The 19,120-nt window shown below is 42.0% G+C and overlaps 1 long non-coding RNA gene across 2 annotated transcripts in view; it reads right to left on the bottom strand.

Annotated features, from left to right (window-relative positions):
• LOC138481774 (uncharacterized) overlaps positions 1-4,322 on the bottom strand; it is a 162,792-nt gene extending 158,470 nt beyond the window's left edge. For both annotated transcript variants that reach the window (XR_011274395.1, XR_011274396.1), the window contains exons 1-2: positions 4,232-4,322; positions 4,027-4,142 (exon numbers count right to left, since the gene is read on the bottom strand). This is a non-coding gene — a long non-coding RNA (uncharacterized lncRNA). The remainder of the gene's footprint in view (positions 1-4,026; positions 4,143-4,231) is intronic.
• Between the last annotated feature and the right edge of the window lie 14,798 nt (positions 4,323-19,120).

Here is a 19,120-nt window from a genome sequence, read left to right as displayed (position 1 = left end):
TGTCTGTCATCTATACTGGTAATTTTATAAGTTTTTCTGAATTTTTGCCGGATTTTAATAGAATTTATCAAAATAAAGCGACATTCAACACATTTCTTCCCTGGGAGTCCTGGTCATTCTTTTGTTGTAAATTAGCTGGCTGGGACCAGTGGTCGAAGTGGGCGGAAGCGGTTGGGAGTGGTACATTTTTAAATACATTTTCACCATTCCTGTACTTTTATTTTCAAAAGAAACCGTTCCGGAATTATTTTGTTTTAAAATAAAAATGTAGGAAGAAGTTGAACGTTGCACTTCAGTGCAGTGCACTGAACGTTCCTTTACGTAGCAAGCATGTTTGTTTTGCACCTGGGATAGAGTGTGGCAATGGGGTTTGAGGGTCGTGGGGGCAGGCCAGCAGAGAACATAGTTCCACTACTTCTTTTCGTACACTTCGACCACTGGATGGGACATGTCCCTGCACATGTGGAGGCGAAAGGAGGGACGACTGAGAGTGTGAAGGCAATGAGGGGAGCTGTCCCTGCTCTTTCTGACCAGTACATATATATGTATGTATGTATGTATGTAGGCCATTTATACCGATTGAACCAGCCAGGGCACAACAGAGCAGCACTGTACATCAATGCATTTCCCTCTCATGACACAGTATTTCTCCTGATTTCTACATAACATAAAGTCAGTGTTATCGAAGGTGCGTTGCGTCAATGTGAAATGACAAACAACCCCTTTGCACACTATTATGTGTAGTGGGTTTTTTGACAATCACACTCCATTGCAATCGAGGTAGAGCTGTGCATGCACATGCATTGAATGCCTTGTCTGCTTACTGAGCACCAGGGCATGTGGAATGGAAGGGGGGTGCTGTAGTGAGAACAGCACACTGCTATAGAAATAGGGTGTGACTAGTTCCAGTCTGAATTTAAATAGCTCACTCTCACTTTAAGATTATTGTGATCACCGTGTTGTTATATGTGAATTGTACATATCACAGACAACGCTGCTAAACTACTCTGTTCCTCTCTCAGTACTTCACCATTCTTCCTTTCAGAACACATTACATTCTTATGCAGTGTTGTTATTTTCAGGCCATAGCATTCATGCAAAACATATGACATTTTTTAATATAAATGATTTCGCTGTTCCAACTGTTCTCAACATTTGTAGGGACTTTTTTTGCAATGGGATTGCACCAAGTAAAATGCTTTTGCAAATCATGTCCTTACACTTTTAGTAGCCTTGTTCGACATATATTTTTCGCTTTTGTGTCTCACTTTCTTTTTTTTTTTAGGAGGTTAGCTGCACTAGACCAATGAAGAAAGAAAAGTAGAAAGAAAGATAGAATGCGGGAAGGGAAGAAAGAGAGAATAAGAAAGAAAGAAGAAAGAAAGAAAGAGAGTAAAATAAATGCTAGCAGCAACACAAAAGATAACCTTGCACACATATTGAAAGAAACAAAGCAAATCAAATTCACTGTCCAAAAAATAACGTAGTTATGTGTGCAATAATGGTAACATATGTGGTGTTGATCAGTTGTGTTTTGTAGCCGTTGTTTGAGTCAATCGTGGAAATGTCTGTCTGCATAAAATTAATCTCAATATCAAAAGTGTCCAATGCTTCATATTTCTCAAACCTTCAATCCTGCTTGCTTGACAGCCAGAATCAAATGTGTATGAGCTCTGACAGCTTCGTTCACCTCAAATAACAACCTCTCATAAATCTCTTGACTTTGAACAACAAGCTTGTCAAATTTCCGAGTCACTGAACATGTAACCAGCATGTATTTTCATTTCTCCTGAATCAGAGCTTTACCTTGTTCCAGTCTTGGGAATGCCCTTGTTCCCCGTTCTCTTTGATAGTAAAGCCCAGACTGATCAGAACGCATTCTGCGTAAAATTGCAACACATTCTCTGATTTCTGTCTGATTGCATTGCATCACATATCAGTGACACGTTACACTTTTCAAAGCCTTTGTTTTCTAAATCATTGTATTCATTTCATACTAGCTGTACCACCCGGCATTGCATGGGTCTGTAGCTGACAACATAGGTGTCTGCTATAACCTTGTGTATGTTTTAATGTTTTATTGTGTTATAACATCCTATTTTTTAAAAATCGCAAAACTGACAATCTCCTGAAATCGCCTAAACTGATAGCAGAGGGCCAGAACCTGCTCCAGCCCTGCACAGGGCGAATGGGTGGGGTTGGTCAAATTTCACTACCGCCAAAACACCCCATACTGGTATGCCGTCCTTGTGTCTTAACTCCCTATTATTGTAAAAGTCGCAAAATCGTCAGTCTTCCAAAATCACCTATACTGACAGCTCAGGGCCAGACTCGCCCTGTGCACGGTGAATGTGTGGGGTTGGTCAGATTACACTATGACCAGCACATCCCAGACTGGTATGCTGACCTCGTGCCAACATTTCAGCCCATCAACTGTTGTGGTGCTGGGGCCAACATCTCTAAATCGTCAATCTCCCGAAATCGTCTATACTGATAGCATGGGGCCGGACCCCGCCCTGTGCAGGGTGAATGGGTGGGGTTGGTCAAATTTCACTGTTGCCAGAACATCCCAGTCTGGTATGCCGAACTTGGCCCAGATTTTCAGTCTATAAACAAACCCAAGGTGGGAACCTCATCAGCCACTGGCACCTTGAGGTTAGACCATATAATGAAACAAAGGTAGTGCCAGGGTAGCAAGAGGAACTGATGAGAACAAGGCAGGAAGTTATAAGTGTTAAATCATTATTTTTATTTAATTCTAATTGGAGTATAAAAATATATCAAAATCAATGAACATTTTTAATTAATTCTTATTAAAAATAATCCTACGTCAAGCATTCATTCATTCAAACTGATATAATTCCGAAAACATTTCATTATTTTGAAATAAAAATCCAATTCATTTCCACATATATTTCTGACAATAGTTCACTCCAAACTAAATATCGACTATTGGTGCCCCAGCATATAGATCTTCTTTAGAAAGAGGGCTTCCCATTTGGAAAATAGTTTTGACTTGTCAGATTGTGTGTGTCTTCATCAGGATAGATATACATTAACATAGTTCTAAAAACAAACAAATAGCATACAGTTAAAATCCTGTCTCTTCTCATTCAGTTCATCCAGCAATATTTTAGGTCAAAACTAGGGAAGGGACCTGTTGTGGTCCACCTCTTACCCAAAAGTTAAGCCATTTATGTGGACCCTCTGTATACATTCAGTCCTCATACTCGCAAGATGTATTAATCAAGCAAATGCCCAAGAAACTATAGCCTACCTATATGTGTTGTTCCTCTAGTCCATCCAAACCCCTTAGTGATTTTAGGGTCAATGGTCAAACAAATAGAGAACATATCTTATTAAAGCATAGTTTCCCTATTCTTGTACACGAACAATTCGTGCAGTAGCTCCAACTACTGTCCAACACCCTAACCATACCGTGATTCAGTCAAACTATGATCTGGATCCTACCTGCAAACCCCAAATGGTTCGCCATGAGGCTTAGGACCCAGTGGTCTCTGGAGATGCTCTGTGGTAATAGTTCCCCAGATTCAATCTAATATTGAAAATACAACATCAAATGAATTCAAGTCAAGGACCCTGATGCACATAAGGCACGAACAACGATCTAAATGAGTCAAAAGAAAGAAGCAATACCTTCAATCCGAAGGCTTTTCCTTCCATATGTAAACTGTGTTTCACAAGTATTTCGAACAATGCTTCTATAAAAAGAGGGAAACACAGAACGGTAGTATAGTGAATCAATACCATCAGACTTAGCAAGGTGTCATAGCGTAGGGAGAAGCTACAAGGGCTAAAAAAATCAAAAAGAAAGATGCAATACTTTCAGTCTGAAGGTTTTTCTTTCCATATGTAAACTGTGTATCACAAGTATTGAAAAGATGCTTCTCTAAAAGAAGAGGGAAACACAGAACGGTAGTATTATAGGTCAATACCCAGGATTTAGCAAAATATCATAGTGTAAAGAACGGCTATAGATAGAAAAGGTGAAGGAGTTCATCTCACCTAAATAAGTATAGCAGCAAATTCCTGTGTGCTACGAGATCGGGTTTGTAATGCAGAGGGGAAGTAAAAGCAGTGTTCTATTTTCAAAGCCGCAACGGAGGCTCGCTCTTTAGAGTCTGAAAAAGCAAAAATAGAGTGAGCAAAAGATCTCTCACTTTGCCAGACAGAGCATAAACACTGCGTGCGCACAGGGCAGGCTTCTTACCTCTATCCTAGCTCGAGTCCCGAATAGAACACGGGAGGGGTTGGCGTCCAGACGGCAGGGACCAAAAAGTAAAGCAGAAGTCCGTCTTTTTTTTGTGGCCGTCAAGTAGGTAAACATAAACAGAGGACACAGCCAGTGATCAACTCCTATGCATAACATGGCATGCATATTAGTGCTATGACGAGTGCAGAAGTTAAAGTTGAAATTGACGAAGGACTATCTCCGCGAAATCCTCGTTCGAAATAAATAGAATGTTTAAAATTCAAATATATAGCCAGGTGCTTCACGACAGAGTGGAACCTGAGTGGAAACATCAAGAAAGGTATACCTCAGGGGCACGAAAGAGATCAACACGGACCAAAGGACCATAAACAAAAAGAACAAAGACAAAAGATGAAGTGATCTCGTGTTCGAAAAGAGAAGAGTAGAAAAGTACTGCTTAATAACCACGACTCTATCTATATAATACAAATCATAAGAATCTTCAGAGTCGCTATAGATTAAGTACAGCGTGCCACGCCAAAGGTGCATGCTGCAAAAGAGAAAAAATGAATGAAAAATAATAACTGTCAAGAGACAGTCTTTCCAAAAAAGTCAGCTGAAAAGAACACATCAAGGAATAGAAAATCAGTTCCATTCCTCTTGCTGATTCAACCCCCTGCTTAAACTTTTCGTGTTTTCATATCCACCACTGTTCCTTTTGGGACAAACATGCCGCAACGTTGGCAGCATCCGCACCTAAACCTTTTTCTAAAGCTCACCATTTTAAATCTTCTGGACTGTGATTCAGCTCTGAGAAGTGCATAACCAACGGAGCAGTCATTTGGCCAGTTCTAATCTTGAATTTATGCTCACCTATACGTAATTTACCTGCTCGAGAAGTCTTTCCAATGTAAGCTACATCTTGAGTTTCTGCTATTGTCATGGATTCCAGATACCAACTGATGTTTTTTTAACCGTCAGCTACAGATACATGTCAGTGGTTGGATGCCAGTGACACTTTTTTGGGATGATCGACACAGGCCCATATGCCCGTACGCCATACCAGCAATACGGAGCAACTTCATATGTTTTGTGGTGGCCTAGCGGACGTTCATGCAAAGTCTTCACAGGAATATCGCGTGACTCACGATAAACATTTATGGATCGAGAACGAAGAAAACAATTACCTATTTGTTTGCATATGTAAGTCTCCGGATGTTCTCGGAGCGTTTATTGTGAAATAAAAGTACTTTACCAATTGTACAATTTGGTATTTCCTTTAAAGGTAAGTTTTCATATTCAAAATTGGGACGTGCTGTGTTGTGCGATGATGTGTGTTGATATTCCAGGTTGTGCGTCAAGTAACGTTATCACTTAGGTGATTATTGGGTGCGTTTAATACACTGTATAGTAATGTTCTGTAGATAGGTGGAGCATATCAGTAGGTTTGGTGATGTTAGACGTAGGGGCGGGGCATATGCTTTGGTGCCGCAAGGGCAGTTCACCTTGGGGGATGCGGGAATGGATAAGATTATCACAAGATGGCCGTGCCCTGCTGCCTGATTTTGCATGTGTAAAAAAGAGTAAAAGTACGGTAAGTTGCATAGGAAATGTTTGTACGATCGATCAATGTATGCTTAGAAGTACATGCCCGAACACTTAGGAAAATAATATTTCTGACTGCACTATTATTTTAATAGATCCATTTTTTGCTGCATTTGCTGCAGATGATTTTCTAACATCTGTTTCTGTATTATTTTTAATGTCTGTATGGTGTGTTTAAAAACATTTTTTTGGAAAGTACACATAAAGTAATGGGCAATAATTTGTTTATATAGAGAAGTGTGGTGTTTTCTATTAGGAGGGCCGGTCTTAGAATGCGCAGGCATTTACAAAGGAATGCCACTGAGTTGTCGGTTGAGGGGGTGCACACTGTGAGCTTACTTAGAATACTTCTGGTAAGAGGTTGTATAGAACTGATTATGCTGGCATTTTCAAACACGACAAAGGAAGATTTCTGTGCTATAAAGGAAGTTGTTTCAATGCATAAATACACACATTCTTCCAAACACTGTATCAGTAACTAGTCTGCCAAACATTGGTTTCAGTCCGATATGCTCCACGCTACATTTAATGGTCGTCTTCCTATCCTGCTGTCCAGTCAATGCACTTTTGAGCCTTGCTTGCCTTTCCAAACTCTGCCACTACTTGATGTCCAAGTGCATAGCTGCCATATGAGCCCCCAAGAGCCATTGCTGACTTTTCTCGTTGCATGATTGGATTTGTATTTTCATGTTTCCCATGCTAAGTATGGGCCTACAAATTCCAGCATGTAAAGTCAAAAGCTAGAACAGGCTTGTGTTATCGGGCATAATATGGGAGCACTTGGCAGCTATGCAAGTGTTCATCAAAAACTCATGCTCCCGGCAGGTTTTGCGACTGCTATTCACACTCTGCTATGCCCAGTAGTGTGCTTTTAAATGCTCCTGTTGCAGAGGTGTTACCATGTGTGGGTTTTTAGGTAAACTAAAGCATGTGTGCGCCCTATATTTTAAAGAAGACTGTCCCTTATTTCTGAGAACATCTCATGGTGGCCACAGTAGTGTGACGTTCAGCAAATTATTACTTTCTTATGTCCTATCAGTTTAAATTGAGGTTCATAGTGTTTTCAATTTTGGTTATACATGCATGATAGTACATATTCTAGAAGGCAAAGAGACTAAGTTAAGTGCTACCAGACGAGTGACTAGTCAGATTCAACTTGACGGGGACCCAGTCCTGCTCCTCAGACACACGTGTGGTCTGGTGCTACATCCCGAGTCCCCCCACAGCGTTTAACTCCTATGACACAGGTGTCCCTAGGTGTCTGAAGGTTCAGCATAGGTGCCAGAATGAAGAAAGAGAGAGAGAGAGAGAGAGAGAGAGTGTGTGTAATCCTGCGTGTTAATTTTGCTTCCCATTTGCACCTCGTGCATGGCCTGATGCAAAGTTAGTATCAATGTTTTCACTAATTTCATCACAAGGAAAATTTTCTACTAGCCATTCTAAAGTAGTAGACATTTCTGTCTAAAAACAAATATATATACATATATTATTTTTTACTGTACCTAACACAGAAAGTTTGTAAATATATAAAATTAATGAAAATGACTTTGTTAAAGGGACGTAATGGTTTAGTTGCGCTACTAAAGACCTATGAAATTCAATGAAAAAAAGTTGTTAAAGGGATGTTATGGTTCGAAGTCAAACGGAAAAACCACAGAAATTCGCAAGTTATGGTAAGATAAGCAACCATAACTCGCGCCACCACTGTGCACTGCTAAGACTAACACCCAGGACATCAAAGATGACATCACAAATATCACTGATGACATCACATGTGCATTTACTTTTCATACAAGGGGTTGTGAATGTAATGTTGGCAAAAAAGTATCAGGGATTATCGGGAAATGTGTAATAAACAACATACTTCACTATGCAATGTAGTGTTCTAATGAACATTCCATTGCAGTGTTCTTTCTAGTACAGGAACCTACTCATACAGAAATGTAGCTATTGCCTGCAGCATACACCACAGAGGTGCTATATTTGTAATTTTCCAAAGTTATATAATAAAACGGTGATTGATTCTGTATCAGACTTTTCGGTACTGTGAAACATGTACTAAGTAGCTAATAATGCATCACTTACTACATATTTCTACTAATACACACAAAACATAAATAGACTACAATACATACAAATATGTGGCTTGTATATGGAGATTAAAGTAAGCAAACAAGATGCAGTATCATTAGCAACTGTGTATAATCTACATGATTGTATTCACGCACAAAAATTATTGCTGTGTTTCAAGCCTCCTTCTTCCCCTATATATGTAAATCATAAGATGTGATTAAATTCTAAGGAAAGTAGTGTAAGAACATGTGAGAATAGCAATATCTATAAATGTAATACCTTTTGAATGTTAAGTTTCTGACTGTCAGTAAATAAAACCACCTGGCCTAGATATGGCAGTGAACAAAAAAGAAGGGGCTAGACATGTGATGTCATCAGTGATCTCATCAATGATATTTGTGATGTCATCTTTGATCTCCTGGGTGTTGGTCTTAGCAGTGCACAGTGATGGCACGAGTTATGGTTGCTTAACTTACCATAACTTGCACATTTCTGGGGTTTTTCGGTTTTACTTCGAACCATAACGTACCTTTAACAACATTTTTTTCACTGAATTTCATAGGTTTTTAGTAGCGCAACTTAACCATAACGTCCCTTTAACAAATATTTTTCACTGAATGTATATATATATATAGATTGTGCTTTGAGCAATCTGTTTTATTAATTGGTTTTCAAGTCAGGAATAACAATCCAAATTGTATATCGTTTTACACCATTTGGTTAATATGCGAAAACTTAAATGTCTCTAGAAAAGTGTGGCAGCGAGTCAGGATTCTTTTAATGGAATTTGAAGGAGTATTTTAGGAAGCCCCTATGCCATGCCATAGAATTGATTAAAATAATGCATTTCATGAAGGATAAATATTTTTAATTCTAACTTGTTTCAGAGAATACACCTTGTCTTGAACAATGACCAACTTAAACTGAAAGATGCATAAAGTTCAATGTTCTCTTCCCCGAAACATTCCTTTCTTCATCTGTTTTCATAGAGAGAAATATACCTTTGCAATAGACAGAAAGATTTGAGGATTCAAGAATAACAAAGAATCGAATTCTTGCCTTGGTCACAGTGATCTCCTGTCGGCCCACTAAATCAAACAGAGCAGCAAATGGAAGAAAAGATGATGGCTGTAAGTTTAAACTTTGTATGGATGGGGAAAAGTAAAGAGCGGCGGACTGTCCGCGAGCTGTAAACCACCGGAACACGGCGCGTCGAGAAATGATGAGGTGCTGCGGGAGAGAGCGGGGGGCGGTATATTGGAGGGGAAGTGTCTGTCGTGGAAGGCAATCATGGCACAGGGTCGTTTATCAACTTTTATGAGGCCAGCTATAAATGTGCTAAGGTTGGTCTGGAGGCAAGGGTGGGGAGTATCCGCAAACAGGGAGCTGAATGTCTTTTTACCAAAACAACGATGCTTATTGGGAAGATGTAATGATGCAGGGGTAGAACGGGTACGGTGTTTGGAAATATCACAGTGAATCCTAGGCATTCCTTGTGCAGAGTTAATAAACCTGCATGGCAATTAACTTGCCAATAGTGTAGGTCAAAGGACTTCCATGCTATTGATTGCCCTGTTGGGAATTTGCAATGTGATTGATGATATCAGCAAAATGCATGTGTGCATCTTTTAACAGTTTCCTTGTCATACTAAATCTTGTTCTGGCGCTTCTACGAACATGCACCTGCAGTTTGTAGCCCTATCTGCTATGTTTGCATCTATGTTGCAACATATTCCGCCGTGTTTTTCAGAATCAAAACTTGAAAAATTAACGGATTGCTGTACATAACTAAATAACTTCTGTTTTGCACATTAGAAGTAATGTATGTTTCCTGGCCATGGTCTCGTTGTGAAACTTGCATTGATTGCGCTATATTGTAACCCCTCCTGACCCTGGTTAATTAGAATATGGAGTGTTCTCGCCAGAGCTCAACTCACTGGATTATCAGTGTTCTCGTTATTTCGTTTTGCTTGTTGAGGGTACATAACATAAAGCCTTCCACCCCTCCACTGGAGAAAGTTTGTGTTACCCGGGGCTGTTCAGGAGGATAGCTCAGGAGCAATGCACTCACCTGAGAAGCAAGACAACACAGAGCAACACAGGTTCGATTCCAGGGCCCGCGCTTAGAAACCATTAGCTATTAAGCACATTATAAATAGCCAAATATAATGATGAGTAGTTTTTTTTAAGTTTCCTGCACTGATCTAATGGAACTGTGAGTTCATGATGTTTAGAATAATACATTTACACGCTGTGCATTTAGTTGCATTAATGCTCTCTTTAATTTACACCAAACTGGCAACGGCATTCGAAATGCTCCACCTTTTTGAGCAGGACTTGATTTACAATGCAAAGCATTTTAGAATTACCCAAACTCTTTCTCCAATGTTCTGCATGACGTTATACACCGAATTTCGTTCGCCACAGTATGGGTCACAGCACTCCACAAACCTTTATTTCACGTAGCGAAATGTGTCATCAAACGCCCACCGTCATACTAAATTTAATGTGTACTATTATGTCAATAGCATTGAAGGGGGCCATAAGCAAAACCATGCTTGCAGTTATTTTGGAGTAACATATCCCATGAAATACAGATATACCCCCTGCCCCCAGGGCACGGTTTACATTATATATGTTATGCCAAAAGTGTGGGAGCCCTTCTACTGATAACAAACAAGATAAAATCAGGGGTGGACTGACCTAAACGGAACTCTGGAGAATTCCCGGTGGGCCTCTGCACCCTGGGCCTCTTTTCTGTGGTATTTCCAAATTTTCTCATAGGAAAAGCATTGGGCTTGCTGAAAATGTGTCATATGGGGCCACTTTGAACTTTATTTCCAGGGCCTCTTTTGGTCCCCAGTAATTATTTCCAGGGCCTCTTTTAGTTCCCAGTCCAGCCCTGGATAAAATTACCTGTCCTCTGGCGTCACTTCCTCTCAGAGGTCTATATTCCTAATTTACCTCACTATATCTCTCTCAAAATAGAAATATCCATTTACATGTAAGTCTATTTGCACTCATATGGGCAGTCCTGAGTTGAAAGGCTAAGCAACACATCTCTAACTAACAGTGGAAACAGTAACCACAGACAAAAGCTTCTGCCCTGAACTCTCCAGTGAAGTCAATCTGAGCCTCTTTAGGCCTAGAGAGAAAGGGGTCAACTTCCGGATTAACCTTATAACTTGGGCTAAAACCCCAAATATTCCAAATTTGCCAAAAGTGTTTTAGCCACTCTGCTAAGAATGAACACAGACAAATATACTGTTCTCTGGAATGGGGCCCCCTCAGGAGAGTCTGCAACAATGTTTCAGCTTATTGTAACTTTCACAGGAGAGAATTGCCTCACATTTCGGTGGTGGACTGTCCCTGTAGTCCATCCGGACTGATATGTTAATGGCTATTTCAATCCTGCCAAATGTTCGTTGTAGACCCTTCCAAGTGGGAACCATCCTATAGAGCTGACCATATTTATTCTCGGTATAGGGGCTGCCACATTTTTGCTTAATTTGAAAGATTTGGTTTTATCTGACTTCTGCCCAGCAGAAGTACAAAGAAGAGTACAGGATAAAGCGCCTTACCTGCCCTCACACTTCTACAAACCAAGAGCCAACACAATCATAAATGTAAAACAGGCACAGTTAAGAGATATACCTCCTTTGACATTTGTGGCAACAAGGGCAGAAGGAAGGCTATACTTTCAAGAGGAGTGAGAATTTGGTTCAGCCACCTAAACAGCAAACAATAACATTCCTAAATAATGGAATGTCCAAATAAGGTTCTATAAAAATATATACATTTTAATAAAATACATCATGGCCAATATTAATTAAATAGAAAACACTCCAAAAACCCACCTTGTATAAAGAACACAGCATATGCAAAGATAGGAATTGCAGCTGTCAGGGTAATGAGGAAGGGGGAGAAAAGGCAACTGAAGACCACAATATTCAAATGGATATGTTCTTTAGGACGGAAAAGGGATTTAAATGACCTATCCAATCTATAGCGCCCAAGTATGGACGCAGAGGCAGATATCGGTCAATAGATACATTTGCAGGTGTCTTGGCAGTTCGATGGAGTTGAGATTGGCTTCTTGTTGAAGTTTGATAGATCAATTTGGCTCCTGGAAGCAGTGATCCAGCACCAAGCAGGTGTCAAGCTGAGTTTGAAAGGAAAGGAACTGTGGTTCAAAACGTTATTCAATCTGTGCGGTTCAGGCAGTCAGCAGGTACCATTCAATGGCTGCGAGATATAACAAGGATCCGCTGGTGAGTCAGTAAGATGCATAGGCTCACAGGCCTCTTTTCGGAAGCACCAGTTTCAATCAATTTACAGCTGTGGTGATGAAGAAGATAGTGGCTTTAGCAATTCGGCATCAGCAGAGGTTCTTGTTTCATGCCAAGGCAACAACATACTTCAACTGGCGTGGTGTTGTGGCAAACTAGTTGAAATTGGTGAAATACGGTTTGAAAAAATTCTGAATGCCAAAGGCAGCTCTGGAATGTCTTGCTGGTTTATACGGTTTCAAAGGTGCTTTAATCAAGGCTTGAAGTGGTTCCGCCGTGAAACCACAGTGTTCCTTGCCATTCTGGCTTCCAGCGGCAGGGGTCCTCCAACATGTTGAAGTCCTGGTTACCAATATGGTTGGCAGAGTGACAGCAGAGTGACATGTCTTGTTCGAGCAGCAGGGCAGCCCAATGTTCCCTGGGGATAATTGTGGGACAGCGATCTCCTCTGCTTTGGAACACCTGCATTCACCTCACAACTGTAGGACCCTGGAAAGGACTGCTCTCTCAGCAGGGTCCTACAAAACCTTCTTCAATGGTTGAGGTCCAAAGGATGATTCAAATAAGTGTTGTGTGACCCTTCTTTTAAAGGTAAAGATCCACAAGGGAGTGGGTCAAAGCCCTGTTCTTGAAAATCACACCCTCAGTGCTTTGTGGTAGAGGAAGTGGAGGGTCATGAAAGCGAGGCAGAGGAGGAGGGAAACAAGATGGTGAAATCTTCCCCCAATGCTGCAGAGCACTCCCTATCTACACTCACCCACCCCCTTCCCAATAGTATCAAAGGCCACTTTGACATGCAGCACCCCGGTGTTTCTACTACTTTTGAAAGGATGTGCTCCTTTGATTACTAGGAATAAGGACGGCTACCTGTTGAATGGCTGTCTCTTGGGGAGGGTGTTACCTACCTTCACAAACAGATCAAAGAAGAGGAATTGCCATTCAAGTACCTGTGCTGTCACTTAGCAGATCCAACTCCGTTTGGCCAGAATACACATCACCTTCCACAGGAGCTGACACATTTGATATCAAATTGGATGTGGCTGCAAAGAGTATGAGCAGTGCCATGCACATGCCCTAAATCAGGCTTTGGATGCATATTTAAAATGTACCCTTCCACCAGCATGGTCTACTCATAATTGTGACAAATTGGATTCTGCCTCACAGGAGTACAGGGATGATTAGGGGTAAAATGACACAATCAGCACTCACATTTCTACAAACCAAAATACAACATAATCGTGAATGTAAAACAGGGACAATGAAGAGCTTGTCCCTGCCTCTGCCTTTTGTGGTAACACGGGCCCAGGAAAGGCTTTACTCTCAAGAGGATTTGAAGTTGAACCAGTAGTGACCCAAACAACACAGTATCACAGCTTATAATAAAGGGAATGCCCAATCAATTTTCTATACAAAGAGGGTTTGAAGGTGAACCAGTAGTGACCCAAACAACACAGTATCACAGGTTATAGAAAGGGAATGCCCAATCAATGGTCTATACAAAATATAAATTCTTTACTAAGGCACACCATCTGCAAGTAGAAATAAAAGTGATTACTGTACAAAACCTACCCCCAAGTAAAGAACAGCAGAGATGTGACAGATTGGAGAAACCAACACCCTGAGAGTAATCCCAGGGGTGCTAGGTAAGGTATTACCGTAAAAAGGATATTTAGTCAAAAACAGGTGCAGTCGTGACCTAACCAGTGTCTATGGCCCAAGATAACCATGGGGGTAGTTCAGTGCCACGGTATATGGATTCAGTTCTTGGTGGGCTGATGTATCAGAGCCAGGTTCAAACGTTGATGCAAGATGATTAGGCGCAGTCAGGCCCATAGGATCGCCGAGGCCTAGCCAGCAAGAGTGAATCAAGTAGGGTAGAATACAGGTGCTCTGTGCAGCTGAATGGCAGTGGTCAAAGTTATTCAGGTCGGGGAGGTCCCAAATATTCTTCACAGTTTGCCAGGCATGGTCGTACTTTGGCCACTGGGAGGGGTCGGTGAGTGTCGCCCCAGTGGTCTGAGTCGGTGGGCAATGGCCATTGAAGTAGTGATCGAGAGAGCGTTGCAGTGCTGACAATGAGGAGGTAGTTCTCGGGCTGGATGGGCCAAGCCATGGTTTTAACCCCTTTTACGAGTCGGCAAGTAACCCTCCAGAAATTCAGTTTGTGTTTCGTTACTAAGCGGATGGTTAGAGGAATGTAGACACCAGCACCAGCTCCTTCCCTATTGTTCTGGGTGCGGGGAACACAGAACAATGAGGTTCAGTGTGAGAGAACAGGGAGCTTCGGCTGGTTTTGTCCTCCAGTCACTGTGAGGCCATTGCAAAGGACTGGAAGACAGGATAATCCAGATCAGCGTCTGCTCTTCTGGCACAGAAGATGCGTTTGGCGAATGGTTGATCCGGGTCCACAGCATTGATAACTTCTAATGTTCCCTAGGAGTGGTTGGGGGACAGATCTTCCTTCTGTGTTGGACAGAGTTGGGATGCATATCCAGACTACTGCCCCTCCTATATGATTAGATTGCAAAAAAGTATATTAGATTATGGAAATGAGTACCGGACGGTGTAGGGGGAAAGGGAGTGTGTTATGGGGACGGGTAATTAGTGGAATAGGAAAACCACAGAACAGAAAAAGTTGATAAAGAAATGTAACAATTCAATTATGTAGATCATAGTATGCCTATATAAATCATAATCATAGCACAACCTAACAATGCATTTAAGAATAGGCCTGAATACTCACAGGCTCAGTTTTCACAGACAACACAGAAAAATGAGGCATCTTTTCTCGTCTCACTACTGCAACCCAATTCTCTGGTGCAAAAAAAGTAACACAAACAGGCCCCCACATCACTTAAGGTCTTTGGACTAATTAGGTAGGAATGTGTGAAGGTGAATAAGTGAAGGGCTCTGGCCTAGTACCAAAGTAGTATTCCTGAGAACGAAAGCAGAGGTCTCGGACTGCCAATACATGAACCAAGATTTAAGACATTAGAACCATCAGAATGATGGTCACTCCATTTGAACTACCAGAAGTGAAGGGAAATTGGCTCTAAATCCTTTGTGCACTGGAATGATTAGTGGGACACTAAGTTCACTCTTGGGGAGGGGGAACTGATAAAGAGGAATACAGAGAAGGGTGTGATCCATATTTTGTGCCAGGGAGAGATAACGAATGATGCCCATATGATGGGGCGCAAGCGTGTCTGGGTTGAGAAAAGGGCTGGTGTGCCCGCAAGGACCAGCCTGACCTGAAAGAGTCCTGCTGAGTTCATTCTGATAAGATAGGGTTGTGCTAGTTGATGTTAACCAATTGCCTTATAGTATCCCATGATGAACACTGATGTTGCTAATGTGTGGCGAAGATAAGTGAACAAACAGCAGAATCAATAAAAATAAGGGGCTAAATGTAATCATTAGCATGTGAATAGACAGCAGCCAATGTGGGTAGGGAATTAATACTGTATATTGATAACGTCATGAGTGACAATTTATGTGTTTAAAACCTGAATCTTGCATGAAAGACGCCAGAAGACTCTGTGGCAGTGGATTTATAATACCCTGTCACCTTTTCCATTTTGTATACAAAAATAAAACTCTTCACTTTTTCAAAAGCGGGTGCAATGAGTCGTTTTCCCTTGCGGGCTGTATTTTCTTGGTCTGATTATTGGGAGTTGCCCCACAATTGCCACTTTTTCACCTCCGGCAGAGGTCTTTGTACAGTGCAACTGTCCCAAAGGAAGTCCAGGTGAGCATATTCAGAATGTCTCTTCAGCCTTAAAGGATCCTTGAGGAACTGATGAAATTCAGCTACTAAAGGGGAGAAAGACTCCTTCTTTTAAGGGCACCAGTCCTCAGGTGTAGCCTGCTTTAGTGGAACCAATCTCTGGTCCTGGATGGAGTGGACTTTACTTTGTTGATCTTGAACCCAAATTGTTTTGCTCCAGAGGATGTGGACGAGACAGGAAAGGGAAAGAGAGACAATGAGGCACAAGATGGAGGAACGCTTCTTCAAAGTACATAACATAGGAAAATGTATTTTCTATAATATCGCCTGATAGTAAATATTGGCCTAAGCACATTTGCATCACACTGTAATATCGCATTGAATGAACCTGAAACAGGCTGACTACGCCGTCATTTTGAGTTGTCCACATTTTTGATCGCCTCCTGCTTTCTTTTCCATGTTCAGAACTTGTGTTTTCGGCTTCAACATAGCAAGATTAACTTTGTGCTGCTTTATGATGTTAACTTAGATAAAGATGTTGAAGCTCCTAAGGTGAATTTTTATCCTGCATTGAAGGACCTTGAAGCTAAACAAAAGGTGTACTAATCAGCAATTTAGATGCCATCTGTCCCAACAGTGCCTTCCCTGTTCAAACAGTAAAGTAGAATAATGAATAGCTGGAAGTGCTTTTCTGCAGAAATCCTTGTTTTCTCTCATTGGAACTAAGTAACTTTAAGCTCAAGAACAAATGGTAGATAAATATAAGTGAGTAAAATGAGGAATGTTACCTTGTGTCTTGTATTTGGAAAACATGTGAATTGTTTGATGGAAAACAGAAAACTATGCAATGATGTTTAAATATGAATTAGTTATGTAGTTAGGTCACAAACCCTAGGTTAGGTATTATATGAAGAGGGGCTGGATGATGTGTCCAAGGCTGTGAAACATTTGAATAAATATGTGTACTTGTGGAATGTTCAGTAGTCTCTCATCTCACGGTGTCTACCTGCACACATTGAGGGGTGTTGAAAATCAAGTGGACACTTGCTAATAAATACAATTGTAACTTTGACCTCGTGGCTGTCCTATTTCTTTTATGTGGTAGTAGGCTTTGATATTTTTAATCTTTCAAACAGTCCTCCCTATCCTACTCCTGACCCCCTCCCTCCTACGGACAATAAAGACCTTTGGATATGCAGCCCCCTGGTGTGAGACTACTCCTCCTGATTGGGTGTGAAACTTTCATACCTGGGCCAGGACAGCTACCTGCTGTGTGGCTGTGTCTCAGGGAGCTGGTTACCAGCCCTTCCAAAGTGAATCAAAGAGAAGCTGTATCTAGTGGGTTTCTGTCCTGCCATGCAGCAGTATTGCCCCTTCTGACCCGAGTATACGTTCCCTTCCACAGTAGAGCTGACTCACAGGCGATGACACATTTTCAATATCAATTGGGATATGACAGCCATGATCAATGAAGTGCCTGCATGCACTATGCCTAAACACAGGCATAGCTATTCTTAGAGATTAACCTGCCATGTTAAGCAGTGATGTTAATGAATCGAGTTTAACAAATGACTTTTATAACAAACCCACATTTTCCTGTTAAAAGCATGTATAGGGGTGGGGTAAGGGAATAAAACAGGGGGTGTCCCCAATTAAAAAACAAAAAAGAAAATCGATATTTGTTCATAATTTATATTTTGTTAAAAAGGTTTTGTTATTATTTGATTTGTTATTATCACATGGAACCCACTGCCACCAGCATTGTAGTTTGGGTAGAGGGGGCATATCTTAAATGTCATCCCTGTGCTGCAATGACTTTGCTGTCGCTGCAGCAGTCGAGTGGGAATTTTGTGACCTTTGAAACTGCTCTGTGCCACGAGCACAACATGTGTGGCATATGAGACTACTTATGCAGCCGGGCACAAGTGCACTACTTTTTTTGCATGGAGTTGCGACAAAGGGGGATCTGGTTAGCAGATGACCCCTTTGGAGAAAGAATCACTGGCATTATTTTATGTACTAAAAATCAAAAGAGCCCATGCTTTGCACCCTTGCCAGATGGTGTTTCCTCACAATAATCATAACATTTCTGAACAGTGTGCATATCTTAAGTGCTTCCCCTTCACTACAGTAATTCTGATTTGTCACATCAGCTGCAAAAAGGGCACATGTGACCTGAATCTTCTCTGTGCCACCGCAGGGCAAGCATTGCAGTCAGGCTACTGTTGCAGCAGTGCACAGGTACACACTATGGGCCCGATTAATGGAAATCAGTGTATTTTTCCTGCAAGTCATGACCGCCGAGAATGACCCTGCTTGAGACGTGGCACAGAAAATAAAATGCCCGACCCATGCATTCATGGATCCAAAGGCGCATTTCAAGCCGTCAAGCAAGTAAAAACAAGGTGCGTGAGGAATGCCCACAAAATGCCCCACGCACACCAAGAAGGCGGCAAAATCCCAAACCAGGCACAACCCTGCACGTCCACTCCTGAGCCTGACCCACCTTCTAGTACCCCTCACCTCGCAAGCCCAGGCTGCACCCCTGCGAGAACGCGTGCCTCTCTCGTAAGTGGAGGCAGCACCCCAGCAAAATCGCATGCCTCACCTCGCTAGCCCAGGCTGTACACCTATGACAACACGTGCCTCGCCTCGGAAGCCCAGGCTACACCCCTGTTAAAAAACATGGCCCTCACTTGTAAGTGAAGGCTGCAACTCTGCAAAAATGTGCACCTCACCTCGCAAGCCCAGGCTGCACCCTTGTGAAAATGCAGGCCCTCCCACGGAATCCCAGTTTGCACCCCTGTGAAAACGTGTGCCTCAACTCGCCAGCCCAGGCTGCACCCCTGTGAAAACACAGGCCCTCCCTTGCAAACCCAGGCTGCGCTCATGCAAAAATGCAGGCCCTCCCTCACAAGCGCAGGCTGCACCCCTGTGAAAACACACACCTCACCTTGCACCCCAGCAAAAATGCAGCCCTCAATTGTAAATGGAGGCTACGCCCCTTACGAAAACGTGAGTCCACCCACTACACACTATGCACCCATTCTGCCGGTATACACCCCTACTGCACATCAACCACTTTAGGCCAGACACCACAAAGTAGCCCCCTCACCTCCAACACCGCCCCAGGCTGCCCACTCCATTCTGGACACCACCCACCAGCCCCCCCCCCACACCTCTGACCTCACCCCAGGCAGCCCCCTGACAGTA

The sequence above is a fragment of the Ambystoma mexicanum genome, chromosome 5p (genome assembly GCF_040938575.1).
Source record: "Ambystoma mexicanum isolate Mex_15411 chromosome 5p, UKY_AmexF1_1, whole genome shotgun sequence".
NCBI lineage: Eukaryota > Metazoa > Chordata > Amphibia > Caudata > Ambystomatidae > Ambystoma > Ambystoma mexicanum.
Note: the sequence above shows the minus strand (reverse complement) of the source record. Positions and strands in the feature narration are given on the sequence as shown.